Source organism: Manis pentadactyla, chromosome 7 (genome assembly GCF_030020395.1).
Source record: "Manis pentadactyla isolate mManPen7 chromosome 7, mManPen7.hap1, whole genome shotgun sequence".
Taxonomy (NCBI): Eukaryota; Metazoa; Chordata; class Mammalia; order Pholidota; family Manidae; genus Manis; species Manis pentadactyla.
Window position 1 is genome coordinate 96,975,095 of NC_080025.1, and position 12,333 is coordinate 96,987,427.

The 12,333-nt window shown below is 39.6% G+C and overlaps 1 protein-coding gene across 1 annotated transcript in view; it reads right to left on the reverse strand.

Annotated features, from left to right (window-relative positions):
- Positions 1-12,333, reverse strand: part of IGF2BP3 (insulin like growth factor 2 mRNA binding protein 3) — a 182,228-nt gene that overhangs the window by 9,155 nt on the left and 160,740 nt on the right. The window lies entirely within an intron of this gene.

The window sequence follows — 12,333 nt, forward strand, 5'->3', positions numbered from 1 at the left end:
TTTGCAAATTACAATATGGACATGAGAAGGGAAATTGTATTCGACAAGGTAAAAATTATGACACAACAATGATACATCTGAAAATGTCAAAACTGGCCTAGCAATTACCAAAATCAATCAGAAAAACTAACACTGACCAAATAACAGTTAGCTCTACAATCAACTAATCACCAAAATGAAGCGTCAAACCCAATAGTTTTAATTCTTTCAAGCCATATGTTTGGGAAGAATGACAAACAATGAAAAGGAAAATCTGTTTCATGGGGGGTGGGGGAGTGGGGAGGAAATAGGTACTAAATAAACCAAAAATAAATACACGGGAGCATACCACAAATATGTTCAAACTTGCTTTCTTACCAGAACAATAAACCTTGGGTACCTTCTGTTGTCATTCCTATGTCCCCACCTCTTTCTAGTAACACAGAATTCCTTTAAAGAGATACAACACATTTATCTCTTCTTTGTTGTGTATTTGTGTCTGATTTCCAATTTTTAACTAATTCATGAAATCAAAATTTGTACAATTTGTACCCTTGTACACATCTATTGCATAAATTCTTAGAACTGCTGAGTCAGGTCTAAGAGGAATATAACTATGATTGGCAGAGGTATACAGCAATGCTGTGGGGTAAGTTTGTGAGTTTCCTCTGTGAGGTGCTATGTGTTATCTCATTTACACCCCACAACCGATCCAACGGATGCAAATTGGCATTCCAAGTTTAAGGACGAAAAAAACTTAGCCAGAGAGATGAAGTCATTTGCACAACGTCAGATACTAACTGAGGTTGGAGCTAGGATTGAAATCTGGGCTTTTCTATCTCCTAAATCATGTTCACACACAAAAAAGCAGTACATACTCTGCTTCCAACAGGTACAGATGTAATTTCAATTACACATAAAGCTGCCAAAGTTAATCTTAAGAAAAATGCACAACAGAACTCTCATTTAAGGAGTGCTGCCCTCCCCTCTTCTATCTGCATGAGTCAAAAGAATTTTTTATTTTGAACAGGGATAACTAAAGACCAAGAATGATAAAATGGGCTCAAAAGGTACAAACTTCTAGTTATAAAATAAATACATCATGGGGATGTAATGTACAACATGACAACTATAAATACTGCACTGCATATTTGAAAGTTGCCTTTTAAGAATACATCTTAAAAATATGTAAAGAACTCACATGCCTCAACAACCAAAAAGCAAATAACTCTATTAAAAAATGGACAGAGGATCTCAACACTTCTCCAAAGAAGAAATTCAGATGGCTAACAGGCACATTGAAAAGATGCTCCACATTGCTAATCATCAGAGAAATGCAAATTAAAACCACAATGAGATATCACCTCACACCAGTTAGGATGGCCAACATCCAAAAGACAATAACAAATGATGTAAAGGATGTGGAGAAAGGGGAACCCTCTTACACTGCTGGTAGGAATGTCATGTAGTCCAACATTTGTGGAAAGCAGTATGGAGGTTCCTCAACATATGACCCAGGAATCCCACTCCTAGGAATTTACCCAAAGAATACAAGTTCTCAGATTCACAAAGACATATGCACCCCTATGTTTACTGCAGCACTATTTACAATAGTCAAGATATGGAAGCAACCTAAGTGTCCATTAGTAGATGAATGGATAAAGAAGATGTGGTACATACACACAATGGAATATTATGCAGCTATAAGAAAAACAAATCCTACCATTTGCAACAACATGTACGGAGCTGGAGGATATTATGCTCAGTGAAATAAGCCAGGCGGAGAAAGAAAAGTGCCAAATGATTTCCCTCATTTGTGGAGTATAACAACAAAGCAAAACTGAAGGAACAAAATAGCAGGAGACTCACAAACTCTAAGTGACTAGCAGTTACCAAAGAGGAGGGGTGGAGGAGGGAGAAGAGGATTGAGGGGTATTGTGATTGACACACATGGTGTGGGGGGATCATGGGGAAGACAGTGTAGCACAGAGAAGGCAAATAATGATTCTGTGGCATCTTACTACACTGATGGGCAGTGACTGCAATGGGGTGGGGGTGGTGCACTTGATAATATGGATCAGTGTTGAAACCACAATGTTGGTCATGTGAAACCTTCATAAGATTATATATCCGTGATACCTTAATTTTGAAAAAAAATCAAAGAAATAATTGCAAAAATTGTTAATAAAAAAATACATCTTAAAAGTTCTCATCACAAGAGGAAAAAATCTATATAATATGGTGATGGATGTCAACTAGACTTTCTTTACTATGGTGATCATTCTGCAATATAGAACAATGGGTTTGAACTGCGCCGGTCCAGTTACATGTGGATTTTTTTCAATAAATATATTAGAAAAATTTTTGGAGATCTGCCAACAATTTGAAAAAATGTTTTTGTTTCTAGCTTTATCATAATATATTTACAACATACAAGATATGTGTTAACTTTATGTTATCAGTAAGGCTTCTGCTCAACAGTAGCTATTAATAGCCAAGCTTTTGAGGAGCCAAAAGTTATACAACAGACTTTTCAACTACACAGGGTGCTGGCACCCCTAACCCCTGCATTGTTGAAGGGATCCACTGTGTACAAATACTGAATCATTGTGCTGTATACTTGGAACTAATATGTCACATGTCACTTAAAACTTAATTTAAAAAAACCCAAAAAGTCCCCAGATTAGATTAACTGAATCACCAAGGGTGGTGGGGGGTGGCAGGGAGAATGCAGCTCTACTGTAACAAGGATGAGGAGGATTTGTGGTCTTACATGCACACACCCATCATAAGCATACTTAGGATACTTTGTAACTTAAATCTAAGAACTTCAGTGTTTCCATTATGAGAATAATATAACCACAGAAATGTTTTTAAGAAGAAAAATCCATAATTCCTTCATCTTTACCTGACAGTTATTTTGCTACATCTGAGGATGCTATTTTAAGATCTTCAGAATGTTTGCTTTCCATTTTTTTCACTAATTTCTATAATACTGCAATCAAATCTTTAAACATAAATCCTATGCCTTTGTACAAATACTTCTAAGATTTTATGTTATGGAAATGCTGGATCAGAGCATGGACATTTAAAATTTGACAGATATTTCCAAATTCTCATACTAAGTAGTTTATCTTATGGGCAACAAAGGTTTTAAAGAGGAAATCAATTTACTTGGAACCATGCCTTTCACAACTATGAAAAATAAAAGCAATGCATGATTCCAGACTCCACCCCTAGGTTTCCTACAAATGAAAATCATCTAAATTCTGTTCTTTCTAAGCCCTTATCTATAACCCCTACTATGTGCCCCATATTTCCTATAGAAGTTAACCTAGAATTCAACTCCAAAGAATATTCTTGATGAAAACCATTAGATTTTTCTCTGATCATTGGATTTCTTCAAAATCTGCATACATAGATGTATTATATATATTCCTTACAATTTGGCTTTTCTTTGGCATTCCCTGTGTTTCCCAGGATAACGTAAGACACTACAGGTCTTAATATAGTTCTCAGCTGAATGAAGTCTCCCTTGTAGCTCTGTAAGCATTCTTAGAATACACCCACCAGAAGAGGTTTTTGCCTTCCTACTCAATTCTCGCCTGTGGAGATTTGTGGTAAGGACCTGTCCTGCAGAGCTCGGCCAAGTCACTTCTGTTGCCATTCTTCAGTGATGAACATTCATCACTGAAGAACACCAAGTAAAATTATTTCATTCTTCAGTATTTCCAAGTCATAAGAACAATGCAACTCTTGGCAAAGCACCATACCTCACAGCCTGCAATGTAACAGGCAATTACCAAATACCATTTATTCCAGAGGGATACTTTGGGCCTTTCTTATTTTAACAAGTAGATAGACCAACTAAATTAAAGCTAGTTGGCCATAACTAACTGACCTAAAACTGTGTTCAATGTTATATCTATTTTGTCATTCTGGTCTTTATATTAAAAACAGATGCATTAATCTTAACCAAGTAAAGATAGGATCTAAGTATTTTTATCTCACTGAGAACATCCATATCATGTTTTCCTAAACAGTACTTTTTTTTGGTGGAGGTGGAGTGGGGTCATGGTCTGGCAGTGATAAAGACCTTTTTCAATGATCAGACTAAATCTAATGCATAACTCACCCAAATCTGGCCCACTGTATTTTGCCATGACTATCATTATTTGTTTTTTTGGGTCTTGTTCCAGAAACATTTTGTGCTGCTTACAAAATACATATAATCTAGAAAGACAAAACAAAGGAAGTGAAGAAATAATATAGAGAGACCTGAACAAAAAAGATAAGACAAATCCAGAAATGTTGTTACTATACAAATTTGGCTCTAAGCTTCCTAGCAGCTAATTTTAAAAATTAATTAATTATATAATTAATTAATAGGATGACTTACCATGTCTGTAATAGAAAAACTATACACTTGCTTATTAAAAACTGCTCTTCATGGGCTGAGGATTTGAACAGACACTTCTCCAAAGAAGAAATTCAGATGGCCAACAGGCACATGAAAAGATGCTCCACATTGCTAATTATCAGGGAAGTGCAAATTAAAACCACAATGAGATATCACCTCACACCAGTAAGGATGGCCAACATCCAAACGACAAGGAACAGCAAATGCTGGCGAGGATGTGGAGAAAAGGGGAACCCTCCTACAGTGCTGGTGGGCATGTAAATTAGTTCAACCATTGTGGAAGGCATGGAGGTTCCTCAAAAAACTACAAATACAAATACCATTTGACCCAGGAATTCCACTCCTAGGAATTTACCCTAAGAAAACAGGAATATAGATTCAAAAAGACAGATGCACCCCTATGTTTATGGCAGCACTATTTACAGTAGCCAAGATATGGAAGCAACCCAGGTGTCCATCAGCAGGTGAATGGATAAAGAAGATGTGGTACATATACACAATGGAATATTATTTAGCCATAAAGAAGAAAACAAATCTTACCGTTTGCAACAACATGGATGGAGCTAGAGGGTATTATGCTCAGTGAAATAAGCCAGGCGGAGAAAGACAAGTACCAAATGATTTCACCCATTTGTGGAGTTTAACAACAAAGCAAAACTGAAGGAAAAACAACAGCAGACTCACAGAACCCAAGAAAGGACTAGCAGTTACCAAAGGGAAGGGGTCGGAGAGGGTGGGTCAGGAGGGAGGGAGAAGGGGAATAAGGGGCATTAGATTAGCAACATAACAAAGGAGAAGCATGGGGAAGGCAACATAGCACAGAGAAGACAAGTAGTGACTCTATAGCATCTTATATTGTTAATGGACAATGACTTCAATGGGGTGGCGGGGGGACTAGATAATATGGGTGAAAATTGTAATCATAATGTTCAGTGTGAAACCTTCAGAAGAATGTATATCAATGAAACCTTAGTAAAAAAAATTTTTTTTTAACCTGCTTTTCCAGGGACTGATCCAACAGAGCAACTTCTGAATGTCCTCAGAGGACTAACAGAACAGCCATCACATCCTTAGAGCAAGTCCCAGAGCCTCAGAAACACATTCTGATTGTCCCAGCTTAGAAGACACTGAAGACCACTGGTATGAGAAGAGCTCAGATGCAAAACAATGTTTGCTGTATCCTCAGAAGCTGAACAAAAAAAAAAAACCTTCCTGACACAGTGATGAAAAGCTAGCAATGCTTTTGCTTGTTAACTTTGGGAGGTGAGGGTGGGGGAGGAGGTAACAAATACAATACGAAGGATAAATTTAAAAATTGTGTGAAGTTTTGGAAAGGAATGCTGGTCAGTAGAAGCGAAAATGACCAGAACAAAAAGAAGGGGCAAAGAGACAGGAAGAAAGAATCGGTATGCGGACAATGACAACAGACACAATGGGACCTGTCAACTGTAAAAGCAGTGCCGATGCAAACTGGGCGGCCCAGGAGGTGGCGCCCTGGGTTGACAGGCAGCAACACATACTCCTGGCCAACAGTCCCTTAATAAAGGTTGACTCATTCAGGTATCAGAAGCGTGATGAGACATTTCTGAATACTGTCCCATTCCCTCTGCTCCCATTCCATCTCCTCCAAGCACCTCCCTGACCATAAATAACTTCAAGGAAATTTTCTTCGGAGACTGTAAGGCCCCTCACGTAAACATCTTGTCTTCTTGACAATCACTGCACTGCTCTCTGGTACAAACCATTCTTATATGGACTCTGCACAGTAAGCCATGATTCCAGAATTTGGACAGCTAGATAAGCAGATCAATTTAATTTTACTTACAAAACTAAGAGCCAGTATAGTGGGTTATGATAAGCCTCCTTTCTCTGTAAAGACTTAAATCTCCGAACCCAAGAATCCCACTCCTTGGAATTTACCCAAAGAATGCAACTTCTCATATTCAAAAAGACATATGCACCCCTATGTTTATAGCAGCACTATTTACAATAGCTAAGATACGGAAGCAACCCAAGTGTCCATCAGCAGGGAAGAAACAAATCCTACCATTTGCAACAACATGGATGGAGCTAGAGGATACTATAGTCAGTGAAATAAGTCAGGAGGAGAAAGATAAGTGCCAAATGATTTCCCTCATTTGTGGAGTATAACAACGAAGCAAAACTGAAGGAACAAAACAGCAGCAGACTCACAGACTCCAAGAAAGGACTAGCAGTTACCAAAAAGGAAGGGTGGGGGAGGGTGGGTCAGGAGGGAGGGAGAAGGGGATTGAGGGGTATTATGTTTGGCACACGTGGTGGTGGGGATCATGGGGAAGACAGTGTAGCACAGAGAAGACAAGTCGTGACTCTGTGGCATCTTACTACACTGATGGACAGTGACTGCAATGGAGTATGGGGGGGACTTGATAATATGGGTACATGTAGTAACCACATTGTTTTTTCATGTGAAACCTTCATAAGAGTGTACATCAATAATACCTTAATAAAAAAACAACAAAAAAAAAAGATTTAAATCTCCAGCATTACCCTTTCTTGTTACGTATTATTTGCATTTAAGGGAATGTTCAGCTGCATGACCCTGAAACCTTCCTACACCTTCAGAAGTGAGGAATAGTTAAAGAACACAGGCTGCTTCCCAGTGGACTTCTGCCAAAATGCCTATCAGCAAAACTTCCTTTGGACTTCTTGGCAGACTCTGTGCTACAGCTTAAAATAAGAGAAGAACAAAGCTACTCAACTAAAGTTTGCATAACTGGTGAAGTCTGCCAATGAGTAATTCCTAATCATCTATCACGAGGAGTTCCAAGAAGGAGCAAACAGTAAGGTTAGCTGTGTTTACTTTGTGGGGAACAGAACCTAAGACATCACAAAGGCATGGAGACATGAGTGCCAGCCAACAAGACCAGCCTCCAGGAACCTAAAGGATGGCAGTGTTTCTCTTTGACTTGTAAAATAGATACTCCTAGGGTTTTTTTTTTTCTTTTGGTTTTGTTTTGTTTTAATAGTTTGGTCTGGAACTAGAATTAAGTTTACTCGACTCCATGACCTGAACAGAAAGCCTTGAAAAGAAAAAACAAAAGAAAATTTCTCTCCTTAATTAAGTAACCAGGGCCCCTTAAGAGGTAATAAATGTATGCAATGAGTTATTTACTTTGAAATTGTTACTAACAAAAGAGCTGCACCCACATAAGAAACCCTAAGGAGTAAGACTAAGAGACTGCAGTCATCTGATCTAAAAATTCCTTCCGACACATAAAATATTTTGTTTCTTAAAGAGCACCTTACACAGGCTAAGACATAAGCAAGTGTTCACCTTTCCTGCCAACTCTATAAGCAGAAAGTTAGCAGTTTTAAGATTACACTACTCTTCTGGAAACTTCTGGGAGGACTCCAAAAACACTATCAAAATTATGAAGACAACGGCACTTGGACTAACTTCTGCCAATCCAAACACAAGCAGCCAAGACCAACTAGGGATGGTGTGCGCTATGCCAATTCCAGCTCTTGCTCTGTTCGCTAGCTGCCAATTGCTTTTTTCCTACTGTTGGAGCATTTCTGAAAGAAGAGTTTCTTGTCATTTACAAACTCGAAGTTCGCCAATTAAGTATTGCCTGAGCCAGCTGCTAGGCAGAAACTTTTTGTCTGTTGGAAGAACCAACTCTTTGGCTCTACTGGAAAAATCCACCTGGCAGGTACCAGGAAGAAGAGTATGTTGTGGGGGGAAGAGTGGGCAAAATGCTGGAATGGAATAGAGGCAAGGGATTTATCTAAAGACAAGATGCCTCAGGTTCTACTTATGTTACAAGGCAGAAGTGAAAACATGAGTAGAAAAATAAGACAACTCTAGAAGAAGCAGCTGTACATAAAATAGATTCTTGGAAACATCTAGTCATCAAAACCTACTCCTTGCCAGGAAAATATACATTGAAAGTAAAAGCAGAGATTCACTGCTAACCTACAGGGAACCAGGGATAGAGACGACCTGAGTGAGTGACCGGACTCCTGAGAGGGTCCAAGGAGCAGCGACCATCTCAGGAGCAGCTGTGGGGTGTTGTTCACGCTGAGAGCAAATACCTGCCAGCCTTTAATTCTCTAACCCAGTTTTTAAGTAAATGTAGTCACAGACCTACAATACTAGGTTCCTCAGCAAGAAGAAAAGCAGAGCCAAGGGAAACAGAAAGGAATGTAAGAAGCAATGGCAAGCAAAAAAATGGATACATCTTTGGCCAATGTAATTATTGCCTTTAAAAACAATACTTAATTTGGGTTTCAAAGAGTGGTCACACTAGATACCCTTAATAGTATCAGGGATTTGGGTTTTAGAAAGAGAGCAAAGTGATAATAGACAGTGAAGGCAAAGCTAGTCCAACTAAATACGCCCCCACCTCTACCCCGCAAGAAGTTGCATACATAGAATTTAACTGGTATCAAGAAACACAATACAATTCTTTGAAAACTGTGTTTTCTCTTTCTTACATGAAAATTAATGTACAGGAGTGGACTCTGGAACACAGAAGGCTCTCCTACAGAATTAACTCAGATTCTCCTGGGCTTCCACCCACCAGCCCCTCAGAGAGAACTTAAAAGCTTACTTCCTCCCTCCCGGGCTCTGAGAGATCCCCTTAACAGGTACTACAGCTAAGCCCAGTAGGACAGAGTCAAATAGTGGCCCCAACATCTATTCATCTATTAAGTTATGGACCTCTTCCCAGCCTCTCCTGCAGGTATGTGTGGCCAGGGGTTAGGTTCTGACAAACACCACGCCAGTGGAAGTGTGAAAAGCTATCCTCAGGCAGTTTCCTTATATGAGGCAGATGCCAATTTTTGATCCTTCATCCTTCTTGCTGGCTGGAGTGAAATTCTGTGTCTGGAGCTTGAGCAGGCACCCTAGGCCAGGAGGCATAGCGGCACGCTAAGCCTACAGCAGCACACCAGTCCTAGACAATACGGCAGAACTTTACCTGTATTGGATTATCTACCCACCAACCTTTCTCATGAAAAAGGAAAATTCATTTAAACCAACATTTCCCCCTATAACACAAAGCCAAAGCTAATCCTGATACACACAGCATGCCAAAATATATTTAAAAGCATGAGAACAGACAAATGGCAGCATCCCACAGACATTTTTGGCCTGATAGTTGCCTATGGGTTGAAATGACAGGTGGTCCAGAGAAAAAGGGGTGAGTTTTCCACTGCACTTAAGAGCACTGAAGCTAGGCAGAGGATGCACATGAGTGCTGCATATATGCTCATCCCAAATATTGTCTCCCATGCATTTTTCCCCCCAACATTTAAGTCCACCCTCCACAGAATACTAAACATTCCTTGCCTAATTGTAGTTCCCGACAATGAGTAACAAAAAGTGATCTTTACAAACCACAAGTTTCTGGGCTTGCATCTGCTCCCAGAGGGAGATTTTTGATTCATATAAATTCAAGGTGGGGCACGGATTACTGATCAGTTAAACAAACAGAGCAGCTGTTGTTAACCTTGGCTACACACTGGACCCAGCTAGGGAACTTTACAGAATAATGATGCCTGGTTTTCTCCTGCACCCCTTACCTCAGGGGTCTGGGTGATTTTATGTAAATAACAAAGAACAATTTTCCCCTTATAGCAGGAAGTAGAGAAAGCTGCACTTTACAGAAGGTTGTAGTTAATAAATACAAAAACACAAAAAAATAGTAATATATGACTTGGGCAAATGTCAGCAATGGATATTAAACCCACTGGGTGAAAGACTGTTGGGGAGCAAGATACTCATATGTTCTCAAAGTACTACTGATCACTTCTTAATCACAAATGGGAAAGGTACACAGAGAAATCAGACAGACACCACCTCAATCACATGATTTAAAAATATAACCACTAATGAGACACAGTATTATCTGCCTCCTGAAGTGACACACAAAGAAGGTATTCCTGCCCTAAAAAAGGTATGACCTGAGCCAGGCAAATCCAAATTAGGGGCCATTCCATAAAACCACTGGTCTGGATTTTTCAATGCCATAAAGAAAACAGGGAGTGGGCAGGGGGAAGGAGTCCTGTTAGCAATGAAAGGGGGGGGCTAAAGACCCATGACAACTACATGCAGTGCATGATCCTTGATTGGATTCTTTGTTGAAAACAGCTATATAGAACATGACTGGGGTAACCATGGAGATTTAAATAATGGAGTGCATATTAAATAATAGTATTATGCCAAATTTCTTAAGGGTGATGATAGAATTGTGGTTAACATCAATGTGAATCTCCTTGAAGGGAAAAGTTCAAAATAGTACAATGTTCTCATTAGTAGTTATCTTTAATTATAAAGTTTGTAAAACATATACCAAATATCCAAGAGAGCATTATATATCTATGTATTTATAAGAGGAAAAGGTAATTGTGAGGACCTATTTTTAAAACCCACAGAAGCAAAGATTTCTTGCATTTTTAAGACAAAGGTAGATTACAGAAATATGTCTCCTTTCCACTTTTAAGGTCTGTGGACAATCCCTGACAATCTTTAAGGTCTAAGACTAATGCAGAGTCAGTTTCAACCTACAGAAAAATCACAAGAACACACTTGTCTTCAGCAAACACGGTACAGCCACAATTTATTAGTCATTCTAACTAAAGGACAGATCTGCCCTTTTTCATAGCATTTACAGTGTTTTGAGTGGTAACTCCTACACCAACTTAGAGCAACATCCAGATGTGAGGTTGGGGATTGCATTCTATCACTGCCTGGAACACATGCACAGTAAAATGCCCAGGTGAATTCTGCAAAGAACTGGACTGCTGAGACTGTCCACATTTTATTCCTTTAAGAATGAGAACTACCTTTTCCTGACCTGGTCACCAGGCGGGCCCTCACGGGTCTGAGTTCTCGCCCTTGCCTTGTGTTTACCTTTCCTGCTGGCAGCTTCTGTGTCTCGTTCGCACTGGCTGCTTCAAATAGCACCGACTTGATTTTACAATCTCAGGAGAAGGACTACCTATTCCAGTGAGGTGTTCCCTACATTCACTCTTGGCTCACTTTATTAAAGAACATTGATCCCCAACCTCCTTTTTTTCATTCTGAAAATAAGAGAAAATTGCTACTTGTTTTAAATCGTTTAGACATTTAAAATTGTAAAAGTGCTTTGGAAATGTTTTTAATATAATCTCATGTCTCTTAAGACAATCCTAATTTTTCTAACACAGGAACCCATTACACAGAACCTTATCATTAAATCAGAAAATTAACTAAATCCAAGTAGTATTGTTATTTTATTTATGGATTAAAAAATCCACAGGGAGCCCTAGCCATTCACTTATGGAATTTTTGCCACTGAAAATTGACAGGGCAGACCGGGGTGGGGCGGGGCTCTCAGCCCAGGGCTCTGTCCACCAGGCTCCAGCAACATCCAGGTGCAAACACGCCAGCTACTTCACAGCAGCTTTGGCTGTGGTGGAAAGCTTCAGGTAACGCATAATGAATCTGTTCACACTTGATACGGCACTGAAAGTCTAATACCTATCTTTAGATGAATGGGCTTTGCTATGTGGTTTCCAAGACTGAACGTGTGCAAAGTTGCAGATGGGTGCAGCGGAAGCTGCCGATGCTGTGGTGGTGAAGGCAGAAGCACACACTTCAGGAAGAGGGCAAAGCTCAGACCCCCGAACCATCTGGCAGCCTCAAGGACAGGCAAAGGAAATCCTGGTTCTTAAAGATAACATAAGAACATGCTCAGCAAGCTATGCTCTCTGTACAGTTTCAGTGGCATTTGAGTCCACCCACCTGTATTCCAGGCAATGATAAAATGGACTCCTCCACCTCTTCTACTTGGACACCTCCCTGAATTGGTCTGGGAGTTACCACTCAACACTGAAGAGAGCCTAACAGGAAGGGAGAGCTACAGAGACAAATTCATGAAGGAAGATCCTAGAACGTTGTTAATTTA